Here is an 18,647-nt window from a genome sequence, read left to right as displayed (position 1 = left end):
AACTCTCTCCACTGGCCGGGCCAGTAAATTAATGTTTATGTAAGTGTCAAAGACAATTGGAAGAGGAATTTCAATTACCTCATTTTATTCTGGGAACAAAGTTAGAAAGTTTGTAAGTAACTGCCAGTTTATATTCTGGACAACAATAACAGTTGAAACTGGTAAACAAACTCTCTATGTAGCATTTTCTCAGTGCAGTTCAAATTTGTTTTTTGAACATTAAAAACTATATTTAAAAACCCCATATTGTTTAATTTTTATTACTATGACAGCACAGTGTGCTCAGATAGATTTACTGGTAAGGGTAACAGTAAATCATCCATACAAATGCCTTTTGGACTGTTTTCAATTATTATTGCAAATGGCTGCATAAATATTGATGGCGAATAACGCTGTTGCTTGCAGTACCCACAAAAACATTCTTCAATACTAGCATTACAATTGTTATTCTGCTTGTATATCATTGCTCCACACAACCTCTTAGATTGTTTGCTAATTTGCACAGATCCATCTTTACCTTTGTTTCAGGTCATTATAACAAATGTGTGAAGAGTGCTAAGGAATACAGATGCTTCCTCATACATTTATCCTCAATACGCCATGCAGCACGCAATTCCTAGCCTGAGTGAGTCGTCAGGTGCAGTGCAATTCTGATAATGTTGGCCGTCTTTCCTGCAGAAAATTGGTCTTAGTTGTAACACAAGAAGACTGCTGATGAATTCGATATATGATACTTGTATACCTTGTGTGACTGAGTCTGTATACAGAGTAAAGCAGAATTTGTGTTGGAAAAAAGCTGCGGCTGCTGCATTGTAGCACTTTGTATGCAGATTCAGAGACTCAGTCGCACACATATCAAAGTAATAAGTAGAGTCTCCTCGTACATCCTAGTCACATTTCATTGAGACTAAAGAGGCTCATACAATCGCAAATTTGTTTCACAGATCCTGAGGTCCCTGAGGTTTTTTTTTTACCCAGATTTATTGTTTTTACAATCCATCTGACCATACATTACAGATATTTTTAAGTGATTTGCAGATCATTTTCAGTTAAACAGATCTGGCAATCTTGAAAGACTCAGTTTACTAGAAACGATCTGCCGATGATTGTTGCCCATACACTAGCAAACTACAATCCCAATTGATCTGTGAAATTAAACATGTTGAAAAATCTGATTTAATAATCCCAATCGATTTGTGCTATCTTGTGAACCCCATATATTGCAGATTTATATGCACAATCATCTGCAAATTGCCCCAATTGATTGCCCCTTTAGATGCACGATCGGCATAAAGACACCCGACGCTAGAAGATTTTAACAGGACCTGATGTGCCAAGAAGTGCTGTTTGGCGTGACTGTAGCAAAGATGTATGAGGACACATCTGTATGTTGGTGCTTAACAAAGGATAATTCTAATAGTAAAATAAGGGTGTGTGCTGCATGGCAGGAAGCACAGTTAAGGATTGCGCAGAGGTCTGTGTTACAACAGAAGGTAGGGAGACTATGTTGCTATGGGAGGGCAGTGCCGTAAAGAGCTATGGGCGAGAGGGCATTGCACACTGCGCAATGCGCTGTGAGGCGGAAAAACTCTGCATGCACCCGCTGGGTGGAGAGAACTGCTAGTTTGATGGGTGCTTTGTTCGCCTCTACGTCTCCCTTATCCACCTTATCAATCTTCTTCCCTCCCCCCCTCCCCCCCCCCAGCTGCGCCACCGCTGCTCCGCTCACCAGCGTTGCTACTGTGGAGGACTGGAGGTGTCACCCGGCAGCAGCTGATCTTAAGGGGAGGAGGCTGAGGCGCTGAACATGCTCTTCAGCAATCCCTTCTCCCCTCAGCTGCGCTACTCTATGCCGGGCGTGACGTCATCATGCGCGCCCAGGGCAGCCAAGAATCTTCTTCCTCTTAGCCAGCCAGCGTTCGACACCTGACACGGGGAGCTGCAGCAGCAGAATAGCCGGGGAAGACATGGAGCAGGGACCCTACATCAGCGCCTGTCAGCGCTGGATTCATCCATCCAGGAGTCTGACTTACACCAGCGCACACCACCACCACAGGTTAGGAACTTATTAAAGCCTCCCTTCCACCCCCCGGTGTGCCGCTCACCTGCTCCCTTCATAGCTCTCCCCTCCATCTCTCACCTCTATCCCAAGCCCTCCACCCCGCGTTCCTCTCACTCACTCTATAAACCTCTCTTTGCGATTCTCTCACTCCCTAAACCTCCCCCTGCATTCCTCTTACCCCCTAAACCTCCCCCCCACGTTCCTCTCACTCGCTCTCAACCTAATCCTCCTCCTGCGTTCCTGTCACTCGCTCTCTCCCTAATCCTTCCCCCGCGTTCCTCTCACTTGCTCTCTCCCTAATCCTTCCCCCGTTTCTCTCACTCGCTCTCTCCCTAATCCTCCCCCGTGTTCCTCTCACTCGCTCTCTCCCTAATCCTCCCCCCGCGTTCCTCTCACTCGCTCTTTCCCTAAACCTCCCCCCGCATTCCTCTCACCTGCTATCTCCCTAAACCTCCCCCAGCGTGGTCCTCACCTGCTCTAACCCTCACTCTCCCCCCACGTTCCTCTCACCCTCGCTCTCCCCCTACGTTCCTCTCACCTGCTCTAACCCTCGCTCTCACCCTACATTCCTCTCACCTGCTCTAACCCTCGCTCTCCCCCTACGTTCCGCTCACCTGCTCTAACCCTGCCAAATGTGTAAAATGGGGCAAACTGCCTGCCTAATGTGTAAAAACAGGACTCTGACTGCTGTAATGTGTACAGAGGAGGACTCTGCTGCCATAATGTGTAAAAGGTGACGCTACCTTTCGTTAGGTGTAAAAGGGGGCTCTGCCTGCCGTAATGTGTCAAAGGGAGCTCTGTGGCCATGCCCCTTTCACATGAAGCTACGCCCCTATGTATTTTTCATATGCAATGGGGGGGGGGGGGGCCGATGCTGTTTCTTGCACGCAGCGCTAAAATGTCTAGTTACGGCACTGTGGGAGGGCATGGTGTTGTGGCAAGTGAGTATGGCTGTAAAAATAAAATAGTCTTTTTAACCTACAATAATTCCTACACAAACAGTATTTGACCAACTTAAAGTCTAGAGTAAATACTATCACTGACTGCAACCTTTAGTACCACCAGGGAACAAAAAATGTACATTTTGGCAGGTCATACAAGACTCATACAGCTGTGACTGTACCAGCACTGGACACAAATGTATCCCCCTTCCATGGTAACTATCAGGGAATCAATGGTTGCCTGGATGACAAGAAAGATAGTACTCATATGTACTATGCTTCAGGTACCCAGGACCACTTGGCCATACTAGACCAGGTATTCCCAGCTTTGGTCCTCATGGCATACTAACAGTGTAAGTTTTAAGGATATCCAGGCTTCAGCACAGATGGTTAAAACGTAACTACTGAGGTGCTTATTAAGACACCTGTGCTCAGGCATGGATATCACTCAAACCTGGACTGTTAGAATGCCTTGAGGACTGAGGTTGTGAATGACTGCTACAGACTTTCCATATGACAAAGTAATGCAGCTCGCATATCCTCTTGCTGGATTCCAGTATATCCACCACAGTATACGCTAGATGCCCTTGGAAAACAAATTGTAGCACAGCTTATGGACCTATAAGGGAAAAATGTGCTAGTTATGGAAGGACACATGAGACACTAGATTTATTGTTACCATATAGTTTAGCAACTGAGGTTGTACGATTACAGCTCAAAGGTTTCGATTTTATAATGGAACAATATAGAGTTCTGCTAATCAACAATAAAAAGTGCCTTCTACACAAGAGCCGTATCTGTAATGCAGGGAGAAGAACACAAGGGACGCACAATGGTGAAGAACATTTCAAAAGGGCAACTTTACTGAAGAATAAAAGACACATAAATGAATGTGATATAAACATATAACAAAAAGAGCCTGAGACAACAAGCTATCCATTCCATCTGCTGATTGGCTGTAACTAGCGAAGTCTGCAGTGATCCAAGCCTTGTCCCTGGATCAGTGACATCACAATGTCTGTGGCACTGCTACTCCTGCCCCTGACTGTGAATTTTATTTAGTATAATAAGAGAATTGCCAATGATATATTTTATATATTTTATTTGACCAAAATATTTTGCTCTCAAATTGTTGTTGAGTATCTACCAAATCATTAGTTTTTAAGATTTTTATCACACCCATTTTCTGTAATCATACATTGTTAGAAAAGTCAGGACCACTTTCTTGCAATTTGATCCCAAACAAAAACTTGCCAGCCAGACACTGGCTGTGAACTTTTTAAACACACTGTATATAAATACATTCAATTATGAACCACCTCACATACACAAGGGGCATATTTATTAAAGAGTATTTGCGGGATATCCTTAGAAAACAGGATCCAGCATTTCAAATGGAGGGACCGCAGGCTATATCTCCAATTACTGCTTAGTTCCCTCCATTACCAATGGCAAAGCAGCCCTCACAGGTTTCTGTGGGGGCTGTTATGTTATTGGATTTACCAAGCAGGAATACTTCCTTGGCCCAGCCGTTATAGCCTAGGAGCTACATTACGCAAAAAAAAAGTACCAGAAGAGGAGGAATGCAGTTGAGTTGCCGGAATCCCGGCTAACAGGGACTATTCCCACTCGTGGGTGTCCGTGACGCCCATAGAGTGGGAACAGAACCTGTGGTGAGCGCAGCAGGGTGGCGAGCCCACAAGGGGACTCTTTGCGCTCGCCCTGCTGACATTCGGGATGCCGTTGTCGGTATACTGACGACAAGCATCCCGATCGTCAGTAAATCCTAATGATCTGACTACAGGGAGACCCCACATGTCCCTTCTCAGCTCTCCCCATTTGCACATGCGCAGTCAGTAGACCGTGCATGCATAGTAGTGGGCTGGGTTCCAAAAACTGAATGTGAAGTGATTGCATCAGCAATCACTTTACTCTTATACATTGCAGGGACGACCTACTATTGGAAAATGTGTCTGGATGTGATTTTTGGTACATCTCGGAGATCTATAATTCCTTATTGTCTTAATAAGCCATGATAAGAAACTATACTTATCGGGTCTAAAACATGATAATTGATAAATATGGCCATAGTGTTGAATATTCAACACTTATTTTATGCTCAGCTGTTATTTTTCTCAGAAATGAATGCCATTATTGTAATGCGTAATAAATATGTTGAAAGCCATCTTAGATGAAATAATTGTACTCTTTCATGCAAGCTTTGCTTACATTATTATTGTGAATGTTATTCATGTAAAATTACTTACATGCAATACATGCTTTTCCCCAGGCACCAGAGCAGGAAACTATTAAAGTAAGCTTTAAATTTTAAAACCAAAATGCTTACTGATTCAAGGAGCCAGTCTAATCTCAATTCGGAAAGCCAATTAATAAAATATGTTTGAACAGTTAAAAAACTACTCCATAAAAAAACAAATGATAATAAATTATATCTAATGTCCACAGTCCCTGGCACTACAAACTGATCCCTACTCACTGGTCTCTAACAGGCATCAGCGCCCTGTGCACTGGGTGAATGTGACTTGTAAACTCCTGCTTCTGACTTCCTGCTGTCTCTGGGGGACCTGGAAAAAACAGACTTCTCTTTTTCCACTTGCAGCTGTGCAATCCAGAAAGCCCGGAATTATAGATCACCACTGCAGATACAAAAGGTGCGTGTCTTTTATTCCTATCTCTTGAAGGGGGCTGATTCCACAGAAATGTGGGCAATTGTGGTGAGACACCAACCCTCTTACCACAGTATATACATGATAAAGTTGTCCGGAATATAGTGTGCTGCATTCTGTCAGTTGTAATTGGAAGATCCGTCCGCAAGTCCATCCTATGGTGAACAGCTGCAGCAGTGCCAGCCAACGTTAGATAGGAGCCCTGGGCCCTCCCGCAGTTCTCCCCCGACCACGCTGCTGTGAGGGGAGCTGACAGGAAAAAGCCACATACCACCAGAGCGCACTGCCCACTAGATCAGTGATCCAGAAATGCCACAAAACAGATCAACGTCGCAGGGATGCCAGACAGAGGTCAGGACCTCCGGCACAGAGTGGGGATACACAAGGTAACGGGCCAGGATAACCACTGAACGCTGCGGTCGAGACATGGCTGCAGAAAGAATAGCAAAATATTAACAGAACAGAGAAGGAATAGCAAAGAGAGGAAAGTACGGAGAAGGTAGGACCGATAAGGGACAGCACTAAAGATGGGTTAGCACGTTGAAGGAGCAACAGCACATTACAGGAGAAAAAGGGGTGAAAGACCAGAAACAGACAGAGCAGGAAAAAAGCCAGCAATAAGGACAGAAAAGATTGTAGTCTACTGCTATCTCATGACACAATCCCTCCAACCTCCTTTGCAAGTAACCCCTCTTTCTTTATTCTCTCTCCTTTCTATCCATTCACATTATCCCCAAATATTTAATGTCATAAAATATACATTATTTCTTGGGCACCCAAGTAGGTAAGAAGAGGAGAGGCTGGGGTCAGTGTACCTTCGAGGTGGACAAGAAGGGTAGTGGCACCAATGGAGGGGGGATGAGGTCCACTTTAAGCAAAATATATACATACACACACACACACACACACACACACACACACACACACACACACATACAGTATAAATAAATAAATATCTATCTATCATGCATGTGATCTAGCTCTCCTTGAAACAGCTTCTGCAACGGGTGGCTCCGTGATAGAAGATATACACAAACCGCAGACGTTGCACTCCTAGGGGTATATTTACTAAGATCCCGATTTTGACCGAGATGCCGTTTTTTCTTCAAAGTGTCATCTCGGTCATTTACTAAACTCAAATCACGGCAGTGATGAGGGCATTCATATTTTTTTGGAAGTCCAACAAAAAAATTACGAATGAAAACACCATCGGTCAAAACGCGGCTGTTTAAGTATGAATCTCGGTCATTTACTAAGAAGTGCAAAGCAAAAAAAAATAAAACACTGCCGTGAAAAATTACAACTCGTAAAAAAGTGCTAAAAAAAAAAACAGACCTGCTTTTTTTCCCCGTGATTGGATAGGCATGCACGGATCCATGAGATCCGTGCATGTATATCAGTGGGAAGGGGTGGGAAAGTGGTTATTTTCGGGGGAAAAAAATGCGTGGGGTCCCCCCTCCTAAGCATAACCAGCCTCGGGCTCTTTGAGCCGACCCTGGTTGCAGAAATAATAAGAATTTACTTACCGATAATTCTATTTCTCGGAGTCCGTAGTGGATGCTGGGGTTCCTGAAAGGACCATGGGGAATAGCGGCTCCGCAGGAGACAGGGCACAAAAGTAAAGCTTTCCGATCAGGTGGTGTGCACTGGCTCCTCCCCCTATGACCCTCCTCCAAGCCAGTTAGGTACTGTGCCCGGACGAGCGTACACAATAAGGGAGGAATTTTGAATCCCGGGTAAGACTCATACCAGCCACACCAATCACACCGTACAACTTGTGATCTAAACCCAGTTAACAGTATGATAACAGCGGAGCCTCTGAAAAGATGGCTCACAACAATAATAACCCGATTTTTGTAACTATGTACAAGTATTGCAGATAATCCGCACTTGGGATGGGCGCCCAGCATCCACTACGGACTCCGAGAAATAGAATTATCGGTAAGTAAATTCTTATTTTCTCTATCGTCCTAGTGGATGCTGGGGTTCCTGAAAGGACCATGGGGATTATACCAAAGCTCCCAAACGGGCGGGAGAGTGCGGATGACTCTGCAGCACCGAATGAGAGAACTCCAGGTCCTCCTTAGCCAGGGTATCAAGTTTGTAGGATTTTACAAACGTGTTTGCCCCTGACTAAATAACCGCTCGGCAAAGTTGTAAAGCCGAGACCCCTCGGGCAGCCGCCCAAGATGAGCCCACCTTCCTTGTGGAATGGGCATTTACATATTTTGGCTGTGGCAGGCCTGCCACAGAATGTGCAAGCTGAATTGTATTACACATCCAACTAGCAATAGTCTGCTTAAAAGCAAGAGCACCCAGTTTGTTGGGTGCATACAGGATAAGAGCAAGTCAGTTTTCCTGACTCCAGCCGTCCTGGAACCTATATTTTCAGGGCCCTGACAACATCTAGCAACTTGGAGTCCTCCAAGTCCCTAGTAGGTGCAAGGCACCACAATAAGCTGGTTCAGGTGAAACACTGACACCACCTTAGGGAGAGAACTGGGGACGAGTCCGCAGCTCTGCCCTGTCCGAATGGACAAACAAATATGGGCTTTTTTGAGAAAAAAACCACCAATTTGACACTCGCCTGGTCCAGGCCAGGGCCAAGAACATGGTCACTTTTCATGTGAGATGCTTCAAATCCACAGATTTGACTGGTTTTAAACCAATGTGATTTGAAGAATCCCAGAACTACGTTGAGATCCCACAGTGCCACTGGAGGCACAAAAGAGGGTTGTATATGCAATACTCCCTTGACAAAGTTCTGGACTTCAGGAACTGAAGCCAATTCTTTCTGGAAGAAAATTGACAGGGCCGAAATTTGAACCTTAATGGACCCCAATTTGAGGCCCATAGACACTCCTGTTTGCAGGAAATGCAGGAATCGACCGAGTTGAAATTTCTTTGTGGGGCCTTCCTGGCCTCACCCCACGCAACATATTTTCGCCACATGTGGTGATAATGTTGTGCGGTCACCTCCTTTCTGGCTTTGACCAGGGTAGGAATGACCTCTTCCGGAATGCCTTTTTCCCTTAGGATCCGGCGTTCCACCGCCATGCCAACAAACGCAGCTGCGGTAAGTCTTGGAACAGACATGGTACTTGCTGAAGCAAGTCCCTTCTTAGCGGCAGAGGCCATAAGACCTCTGTAAACATCTCTTGAAGTTCCGGGTACCAAGTCCTTCTTGGCCAATCCGGAGCCATGAGTATAGTTCTTACTCCTCTACGTCTTATAATTCTCAGCACCTTAGGTATGAGAAGCAGAGGAGGGAACACATACACCGACTGGTACACCCACGGTGTTACCAGAACGTCCACAGCTATTGCCTGAGGGTCTCTTGACCTGGCGCAATACCTGTCCCGTTTTTTGTTCAGACGGGACGCCATCATGTCCACCTTTGGTATTTCCCAACGGTTTACAATCATGTGGAAAAAACTTCCCGATGAAGTTTCCACTCTCCCGGGTGGAGGTCGTGCCTGCTGAGGAAGTCTGCTTCCCAGTTTCCATTCCCGGGATGAAACACTGCTGACAGTGCTATCACATGATTTTCCGCCCAGCGAAAAGTCCTTGCAGTTTTTGCCATTGCCCTCCTGCTTCTTGTGTCGCCCTGTCTGTTTACGTGGGCGACTGCCGTGATGTTTTTCCCACTGGATCAATACCGGCTGACCTTGAAGCAGAGGTCTTGCTAAGCTTAGAGCATTATAAATTTACCCTTAGCTCCAGTATATTTATGTGGAGAAAAGTCTCCAGACTTGATCACACTCCCTGGAAATTTTTTCCTTGTGTGACTGCTCCCCAGCCTCTCGGGCTGGGCTCCGTGGTCACCAGCATCCAATCCTGAATGCCGAATCTGCGGCCCTCTAGAAGATGAGCACTCTATAACCACCACAGGAGAGACACCCTTGTCCTTGGATATAGGGTTATCCGCTGATGCATCTGAAGATGCGATCCGGACCATTTGTCCAGCAGATCCCACTGAAAAGTTCTTGCGTGAAATCTGCCGAATGGAATTGCTTCGTAGGAAGCCACCATTTTCTACCAGGACCCTTGTGCAATGATGCACTGTTTTTAGGAGGTTCCTGACTAGCTCGGATAACTCCCTGGCTTTCTCTTTCGGGAGAAACACCTTTTTCTGGACTGTGTCCAGAATCATCCCTAGGCACAGCAGACGTGTCGTCGGGATCAGCTGCGATTTTGGAATATTTAGAATCCACCCGTGCTGTTGTAGCAGTATCCGAGATAGTGCTACTCCTACCTCCAACTGTTCCCTGGACTATGCCCTTATCAGGAGATCGTCCAAGTAAGGGATAATTAAGACGCCTTTTCTTCGAAGAAGAATCATCATTTCGGCCATTACCTTAGTAAAGACCCGGGGTGCCGTGGACAATCCAAACGGCAGCGTCTGAAACGGATAGTGACAGTTCTGCACCACGAACCTGAGGTACCCTTAGTGAGAAGGGCAAATTTGGGACATAGAGGTAAGCATCCCTGATGTCCCGGGACACTATATAGTCCCCTTCTTCCTGTTCGTTATCACTGCTCTGAGTGACTCCATCTTGATTTGAACCTTTGTAAGTGTTCAAAAAATTTTTAGATTTAGAATAAGTCTCACCTAGCCTTCTGGCTTCAGTACCACAATATAGTGTGGAATAATACCCCTTTTCTTGTAGTAGGAGGGGTAATTTAATTATCACCTGCTGGGAATACAGCTTGTGAATTTTTTCCCATACTGCCTCCTTGTCGGAGGGAGACCTTGGTAAAGCAGACTTCAGGAGCCTGCGAAGGGGAAACGTCTCGACATTCCAATCTGTACCCCTTGGATACTACTTGTAGGATCCAGGGGTCCTGTACGGTCTCAGCGCCATGCTGAGAACTTGTCAGAAGCGGTGGAACGCTTCTGTTCCTGGGAATGGGCTGCCTGCTGCAGTCTTCTTCCCTTTCCTCTATCCCTGGGCAGATATGATCATATAGGGACGAAAGGGCTGAGGCTGAAAAGACGGTGTCTTTTTCTGCAGAGATGTGACTTAGGGTAAAAACGGTGGATTTTCCAGCAGTTGCCGTGGCCACCAGGTCCGATAGACCGACCCCAAATAACTCCTCTTCCTTTATACGGCAATACACCTTTGTGCCGTTTGGAATCTGCATCACCTGACCACTGTCGTGTCCATAACATCTTCTGGCAGTTATGGACATCGCATTTACTCTTGATGCCAGAGTGCAAATATCCCTCTGTGTATCTCGCATATATAGAAATGCATCCTTTAAATGCTCTATAGTCAATAAAATACTGTCCCTGTCAAGGGTATCAATATTTTTAGTCAGGGAATCCGACCAAGCCACCCCAGCTCTGCACATCCAGGCTGAGGCGATCGCTGGTCGCAGTATAACACCAGTATGTGTGTATATACTTTTTATGATATTTTCCAGCCTCCTGTCAGCTGGTCCTTGAGGACGGCCCTATCTATAGACGGTACCGCCACTTGTTTTGATAAGCGTGTGAGCGCCTTATCCACCCTAAGGGGTGTTTCCCAACGCGCCCTAACTTCTGGCGGGAAAGGGTATACCGCCCATAATTTTCTATCGGGGGGAACCCACGCATCATCACACACTTTATTTAATTTATCTGATTCAGGAAAAACTATGGTAGTTTTTTCACATCCCACATAATACCCTCTTTTGTGGTACTTGTAGTATCAGAAATATGTAACACCTCCTTCATTGCCTTTAACGTGTGGCCCTAATAAGGAATACGTTTGTTTATTCACCGTCGACACTGGATTCAGTGTCCCTGTCTGTGTCTGTGTCGACCGACTAAAGTAAACGGGCGTTTTAAAAACCCCTGACGGTGTTTTTGAGACGTCTGGACCGGTACTAATTGTTTGTCGGCCGTCTCATGTCGTCAACCGACCTTGCAGCGTGTTGACATTATCACGTAATTCCCTAAATAAGCCATCCATTCCGGTGTCGACTCCCTAGAGAGTGACATCACCATTACAGGCAATTGCTCCGCCTCCTCACCAACATCGTCCTCCTACATGTCGACACACACGTACCGACACACAGCACACACACAGGGAATGCTCTGATAGAGGACAGGACCCACTAGCCCTTTGGAGAGACAGAGGGAGAGTTTGCCAGCACACACCAAAAACGCTATAATTATATAGGGACAACCTTATATAAGTGTTTTCCCTTATAGCATCTTTTTTATATATTTCTAACGCCAAATTAGTGCCCCCCCTCTCTGTTTTAACCCTGTTTCTGTAGTGCAGTGCAGGGGAGAGCCTGGGAGCCTTCCCTCCAGCCTTTCTGTGAGGGAAAATGGCGCTGTGTGCTGAGGAGATAGGCCCCGCCCCTTTTTCGGCGGCCTCGTCTCCCGCTCTTAACGGATTCTGGCAGGGGTTAAATATCTCCATATAGCCTCCGGAGGCTATATGTGAGGTATTTTTAGCCAAAATAGGTTTTCATTTGCCTCCCAGGGCGCCCCCCTCCCAGCGCCCTGCACCCTCAGTGACTGCCGTGTGAAGTGTGCTGAGAGGAAAATGGCGCACAGCTGCAGTGCTGTGCGCTACCTTTAGAAGACTGAGGAGTCTTCTGCCGCCGATTCTGGACCTCTTCTTATTTCAGCATCTGCAAGGGGGCCGGCGGCAAGGCTCCGGTGACCATCCAGGCTGTACCTGTGATCGTCCCTCTGGAGCTGATGTCCAGTAGCCAAGAAGCCAATCCATCCTGCACGCAGGTGAGTTCACTTCTTCTCCCCTAAGTCCCTCGTTGCAGTGATCCTGTTGCCAGCAGGACTCACTGTAAAATAAAAAACCTAAGCTAAACTTTTCTAAGCAGCTCTTTAGGAGAGCCACCTAGATTGCACCCTTCTCGGCCGGGCACAAAAATCTAACTGGCTTGGAGGAGGGTCATAGGGGGAGGAGCCAGTGCACACCACCTGATCGGAAAGCTTTACTTTTGTGCCCTGTCTCCTGCGGAGCCGCTATTCCCCATGGTCCTTTCAGGAACCCCAGCATCCACTAGGACGATAGAGAAATGGGGAAAAAATTGACAGGGGTTCCCCCATATTTTAGCAACCAGCATCGGGCTCTGCGCCTGGTCCTGGTTCCAAAAATACGGGGGACAAAAAGAGTAGGGGTCCCCCGTATTTTTAAATCCAGCACCGGGCTCCACTAGCTGGACAGATAATGCCACAGCCGGGGGTCACTTATATATAGTGCCCTGCGGCCGTGGCATCAAATATCCAACTAGTCACCCCTGGCCGGGGTACCCTGGGGGAGTGGGGACCCCTTCAATCAAGGGGTCCCCCCCCAGCCACCAAAGGGCCAGGGGTGAAGCCCGAGGCTGTCCCCCCCATCCAATGGGCTGCGGATGGGGGGCTGATAGCCTTTGTTGAAAATGAAGAGATATTGTTTTTAGTAGCAGTACTACAAGGCCCAGCAAGCCTCCCCCGCATGCTGGTACTTGGAGAACCACAAGTACCAGCATGCAGCGGAAAAACGGGCCCGCTGGTACCTGTAGTACTACTACTAAAAAAATACCCAAAAAAAGACAAGACACACACACCTTGAAAGTAAAGATTTATTACATACATCCACACAAACATATACACATACTTACCTTATGTTCACACGCAGGTCGGTCCTCTTCTCCAGTAGAATCCAAGGGGTACCTGTTGAATAAATTATACTCACCAGCTCCAGGGTCCCAGCCTCCTCGTAGCATCCATTTGTAATCCACGTACTTGAATAAAATAAAAAAACGGACACCCGAGCCACGCACTGAAAGGGGACCCATGTTTTCACATGGGTCCCCTTTCCCCGACTGCCAGAAACCCACTCTGACTTATGTCTAAGTGGGTTTCTTCAGCCAATCAGGGAGCGCCACGTTGTAGCACTCTCCTGATCGGCTGTGTGCTCCTGTACTGACTGACAGGCAGCACGCGGCAGTGTTACAATGTAGCGCCTATGCGCTACATTGTAACCAATGGTGGGAACTTTCTGCCCTGCGGTTGACCGAAAGTGACCTCACCGCTGAGCAGAAAGTTCCCACCATTGGTTACAATGGAGCACATAGGCGCTACATTGTAACACTGCCGCGTGCTGCCTGTCAGTCAGTACAGGAGCACACAGCCGATCAGGAGGGTGCCACAACGTGGCGCTCCCTGATTGGCTGAAGAAACCCACTTAGACATAAGTCAGAGTGGGTTTCTGGCAGTCGGGGAAAGGGGACCCATGTGAAAACATTGGTCCCCTTTCAGTGTGTTTTCGGGTGTCCGTTTTTTTATTTTATTCAAGTACGTGGGTTACAAATGGATTCTACGAGGAGCCTGGGACCCTGGATCTGGTGAGTATAATTTATTCAACAGGTACCCCTTGGATTCTACTGGAGAAGAGGACCGACCTGCGTTGGGCCATAGGTAAGTATGTATGTATGTTTGTGTGGATGTATGTAATAAATCTTTACTTTCAAGGTGTGTGTGTCTGGTCTTTTTTGGGGTATTTTTTTAGTAGTAGTACTACAGGTACCAGCGGGCCCGTTTTTCCGCCGCATGCTGGTACTTGTGGTTCTCCAAGTACCAGCATGCGGGGGAGGCTTGCTGGGCCTTGTAGTACTGCTACTAAAAACAATATCTTTTCATTTTCAACAAAGGCTATCAGCCCCCCATCCGCAGCCAATTGGATGGGGGGGACAGCCTCGGGCTTCACCCCTGGCCCTTGGGTGGCTGGGGGGGGGGATCCCTTGATTGAAGGGGTCCCCACTCCCCCAGGGTACCCCGGCCAGGGGTGACTAGTTGGATATTTGATGCCACGGCCGCAGGGCACTATATAAAAGTGACCCCCGGCTGTGGCATTATCTGTCCAGCTAGTGGAGCCCGGTGCTGGTTTTAAAAATACGGGGGACCCCTACTCTTTTTGTCCCCCGTATTTTTGGAACCAGGACCAGGCGCAGAGCCCGATGCTGGTTGCTTAAATATGGGGGAACCCCTGTCATTTTCCCCCCCATATTTCTGCAACCAGGGTCGGCTCAAAGAGCCCGAGGCTGGTTATGCTTAGGAGGGGGGACCCCACGCATTTTTTTTCTCCGTTTTACAGTGTTTATTAAAAAAAAAAAAAAATGAACCCCAGCACGGATCACACAGATCCGGCCGAGATTCATTTTGAAAAAGTCGGCAGTGTTTTGCTAATCACTGCCGTAAAAAAGGTAAAAAAAACACGAATGACATCGACATCGGAACAAATGAAAATGCAGAATACGACAGCTTAGTAAATTAGTCGTAATCAATTCAAAAAGTTGCAATTTTACACTTTCGATGTCATTCGTGATTGAACTTTGACCTTTTTCCGAAAATTACGAATGTTAGTAAATATACCCCCTAGGGTCTAATGCAATGAACCTCTCAGGCAGACAATGTGAAAAGACAACGTTTCAATGCCAGTTTAATAAGGTATTTTCCTCAGGTACAAACACATACTTAAAATTCTTACTTTATATAAGACATGGTCACCCTGTGCTCGGCTGCGTTTGGACGGCGGGATGCAGCCCGCTCTGTGTGGCGCGGAGGAAGTGACGTCACATCACGTCCTCCGGCTGAGCTCTCCATCACCATAGTTACATACATAACAACATTGTCTCACTGCAGACATAACACAAATCGAGTATCATGAATACTCGTGGACATAAGCATATTATATACAATACACAATCAATACACTGCACACAATAGATTAATAATCCTACAAATCACAATAAGCAGAGTAAAGGCAATAATATAAGTAAAACTATGTACTTCATGGTGCCCTTTACATGCAACCATGCGTCACTGACATTAGGCCTCCGAATTTACATACTACAGAACACCTGATTATGGGGGTCATTCCGAGTTGATCGCTAGATAAAAATGTTCGCAGCGCAGCGATTAAGTGAAAAAGCGGCACTTCTGCGCATGCGTATGTGGGCAATGCACATGCGCGATGTACTTTCACAACAGCCGCAGAGTGATTGACATGAAGTGGCCGTTTCTGGGTGTCAACTGACCGTTTTCAGGGAGTTTTCGGAAAAACGCAGGTGTGCCAGGAAAAACACAGGCGTGGCTGGGAGAACGCAGGGCGTGTTTGTGATGTCAAATCCAGAACTGAATAGTCTGAAGTGATCGCAAGCGCTGAGTAGGTCTGGAGCTACTCTGAAACTGCACAATTTTTTTTGTAGCCGCTCTGCGATCCTTTCGTTCGCACTTCTGCTAAGCTAAAATACACTCCCAGTGGGAGGCGGCATAGCGTTTGCACGGCTGCTAAAAACTGCTAGCGAGCGATCAACTCAGAATGACCCCCTATATTAGGCATGAAATGCGGCTGGACAGATTACTTTGTCTTAAAAATATATAGCTACTACAAAGCATGTAACCCGTAGATGGTATAAACATTGCTTAAGCCTGGTGTCAATGCAAATACAACAGACAAAACATGACCCCTATATGTTGCAGCGCACCAAAAATAACAAGAAAAAATAAGATTTTAAACCTATAGGTAAATCTTTTTCTCCTAGTCCGTAGAGGATGCTGGGGACTCCGTAAGGATAGACGGGCTCCGCAGGAGACATGGGCACCTATAAAGAACTTTTAGTATGGGTGTGCACTGGCTCCTCCCTCTATGCCCCTCCTCCAGACCTCAGTTAGAGAACTGTGCCCAGAGGAGATGGACAATATGAGGAAAGGATTTTGTTAACCTAAGGGCAAGATTCATACCAGCCGACACCAATCATACCATATAACCTGGAGTACACATAACCAGTTAACAGTATGAACAAAAAACAGTATCAGTCAAAGACCGATTCCAACTGTGACATAACCCTTATGTAAGCAACAGCTCTATACAAGTCTTGCAGAGGCAGTCCGCACATCCTCTACGGACTAGGAGAAAAAGATTTACCGGTAGGTTTAAAATCTTATTTTCTCTTACGTCCTAGAGGATGCTGGGGACTCCGTAAGGACCATGGGGTTTATACCAAAGCTCCAGACCGGGCGGGAGAGTGCGGATGACTCTGCAGCACCGACTGAGCAAATGCGAGGTCCTCGTCAGCCAGTGTATCAAACTTGTAGAATTTAGTAAAAGTGTTTGAACCCGACCAAGTAGCTGCTCGGCAAAGCTGTAATGCCGAGACGCCTCGGGCAGCCGCCCAAGAAGAGCCCACCTTCCTAGTGGAATGGGCCTTTACCGAATTTGGTAACGGCAATCCAGCCGTAGAATGAGCCTGCTGAATCGTGTTACAGATCCAGCGAGCAGTAGTCTGCTTAGAAGCAAGTGCGCCAACCTTGTTGGCCGCATACAGGACAAACAGGGCTTCTGTTTTCCTCACTCTAGCTGTCCTAGCTACATAAATTTTTAAGGCCCTGACTACATCCAAGGACTTGGAGTCCTCCAAGTCACTCGTAGCCACAGGCACCACGATAGGTTGGTTCATATGAAATTAAGACACCACCTTAGGCAGAAATTGAGGATGAGTCCTCAATTCCGCTCTATCCACATGGAAAATCAAGTAGGGGCTCTTGTAAGACAAGGCCGCCCATTTCTGACACACGCCTTGCAGATGCCAAGGCCAATAACATGACCACCTTCCAGGTGAGAAATTTCAAATCAACCGTTTGAAGGGGCTCAAACCAGTGAGATTTAAGGAACTGTAACACCACGTCTGCCACTGGAGGCACAAAAGGAGGCTGGATGTGCAGCACCACCTTCACAAAAGTCTGGACTTCTGGTAGAGAAGCCAATTCCTTCTGAAAGAATATAGATAGGGCCGAAATCTGTACTTTAATAGAGCCTAACTTCAGGCCCATATCCACTCCTGTCTGTAGGAAGTGGAGAAAACGGCCCAGATGGAAATCTTCCGTAGAAGCATTCTTGGTTTCACACCAAGAGACATACTTCCGCCAGATACGGTGATAATGTTTCGCCGTCACCTCCTTCCTAGCCTTTATCAGAGTAGGTATGACCTCCTCCGGAATACCTTTGCCAGCTAGGATTCGGTGTTCAACTGCCATGCCATCAAACGTAACCGCGGTAAGTCTTGGAACACACAGGGCCCCTGCTGCAACATGTCCTCCCTGAGAGGAAAGGGCCAAGGATCTTCTGTGATCATTTCCTGAAGATCCGAGTACCAGGCCCTTCGAGGCCAGTCTGGAACAATGAGTATTGTCTGTACTCTTTTTTGCCTTATGATCCTCAAAACTTTTGCGATGAGAGGAAGAGGAGGAAACACATAGACCGACTGAAACACCCACGGTGTCACCAGGGCGTCTACCGCTACTGCCTGAGGGTCCCTGGACCTGGCACAGTACCTCCGAAGCTTTTTGTTGAGGCGTGACGACATCATGTCTATTTGTTATCTCTGCAAAGACTTCTTGATGAAGTCCCCACTCTCCTGGATGGAGATAGTGTCTGCTGAGGAAGTCTGCGTCCCAGTTGTCCACTCCCGGACAGCTGACAGAGCGCTTACGTGATTTTCCGCCCAGCGCAGAATCCTGGTGGCCTCCGCCATCGCGACTCTGCTCCTTGTCCCGCCTTGGCGGTTCATATGAGCCACTGCTGTGACATTGTCTGATTGAATCAGAACTGGTAGGTTGCGAAGAAGAGCCTCCGCTTGTCGTAGGCCGTTGTATATGGCTCTTAATTCCAGGACGTTGATGTGCAGACAAGCCTCCTGGCTTGACCACAGTCCCTGAAAATTTCTTCCTTGTGTGACTGCTCCCCACCCTCGGAGGCTCGCGTCCGTGGTCACCAAAACCCAGTCCTGAATGCTGAACCTGCGACCCTCTAGAAGGTGAGCACTGTGCAGCCACCACAGGAGAGATACTCTGGCCCTGGGGGACAGAGTTATCGTCTGATGTATTTGTAGATGGGACCCGGACCACTTGTCCAGAAGGTCCCACTGATAAGTCCTTGCATGAAACCTGCCGAA

At 47.0% G+C, this 18,647-nt stretch overlaps 1 protein-coding gene across 3 annotated transcripts in view; it reads right to left on the bottom strand.

Annotated features, from left to right (window-relative positions):
- The window catches only part of SMYD3 (SET and MYND domain containing 3), a 1,661,405-nt gene that overhangs the window by 1,245,649 nt on the left and 397,109 nt on the right, over window positions 1–18,647 (bottom strand). The window lies entirely within an intron of this gene.

The sequence above is a fragment of the Pseudophryne corroboree genome, chromosome 4 (genome assembly GCF_028390025.1).
Source record: "Pseudophryne corroboree isolate aPseCor3 chromosome 4, aPseCor3.hap2, whole genome shotgun sequence".
In the NCBI taxonomy this organism is placed as follows: domain Eukaryota; kingdom Metazoa; phylum Chordata; class Amphibia; order Anura; family Myobatrachidae; genus Pseudophryne; species Pseudophryne corroboree.
Note: the sequence above shows the minus strand (reverse complement) of the source record. Positions and strands in the feature narration are given on the sequence as shown.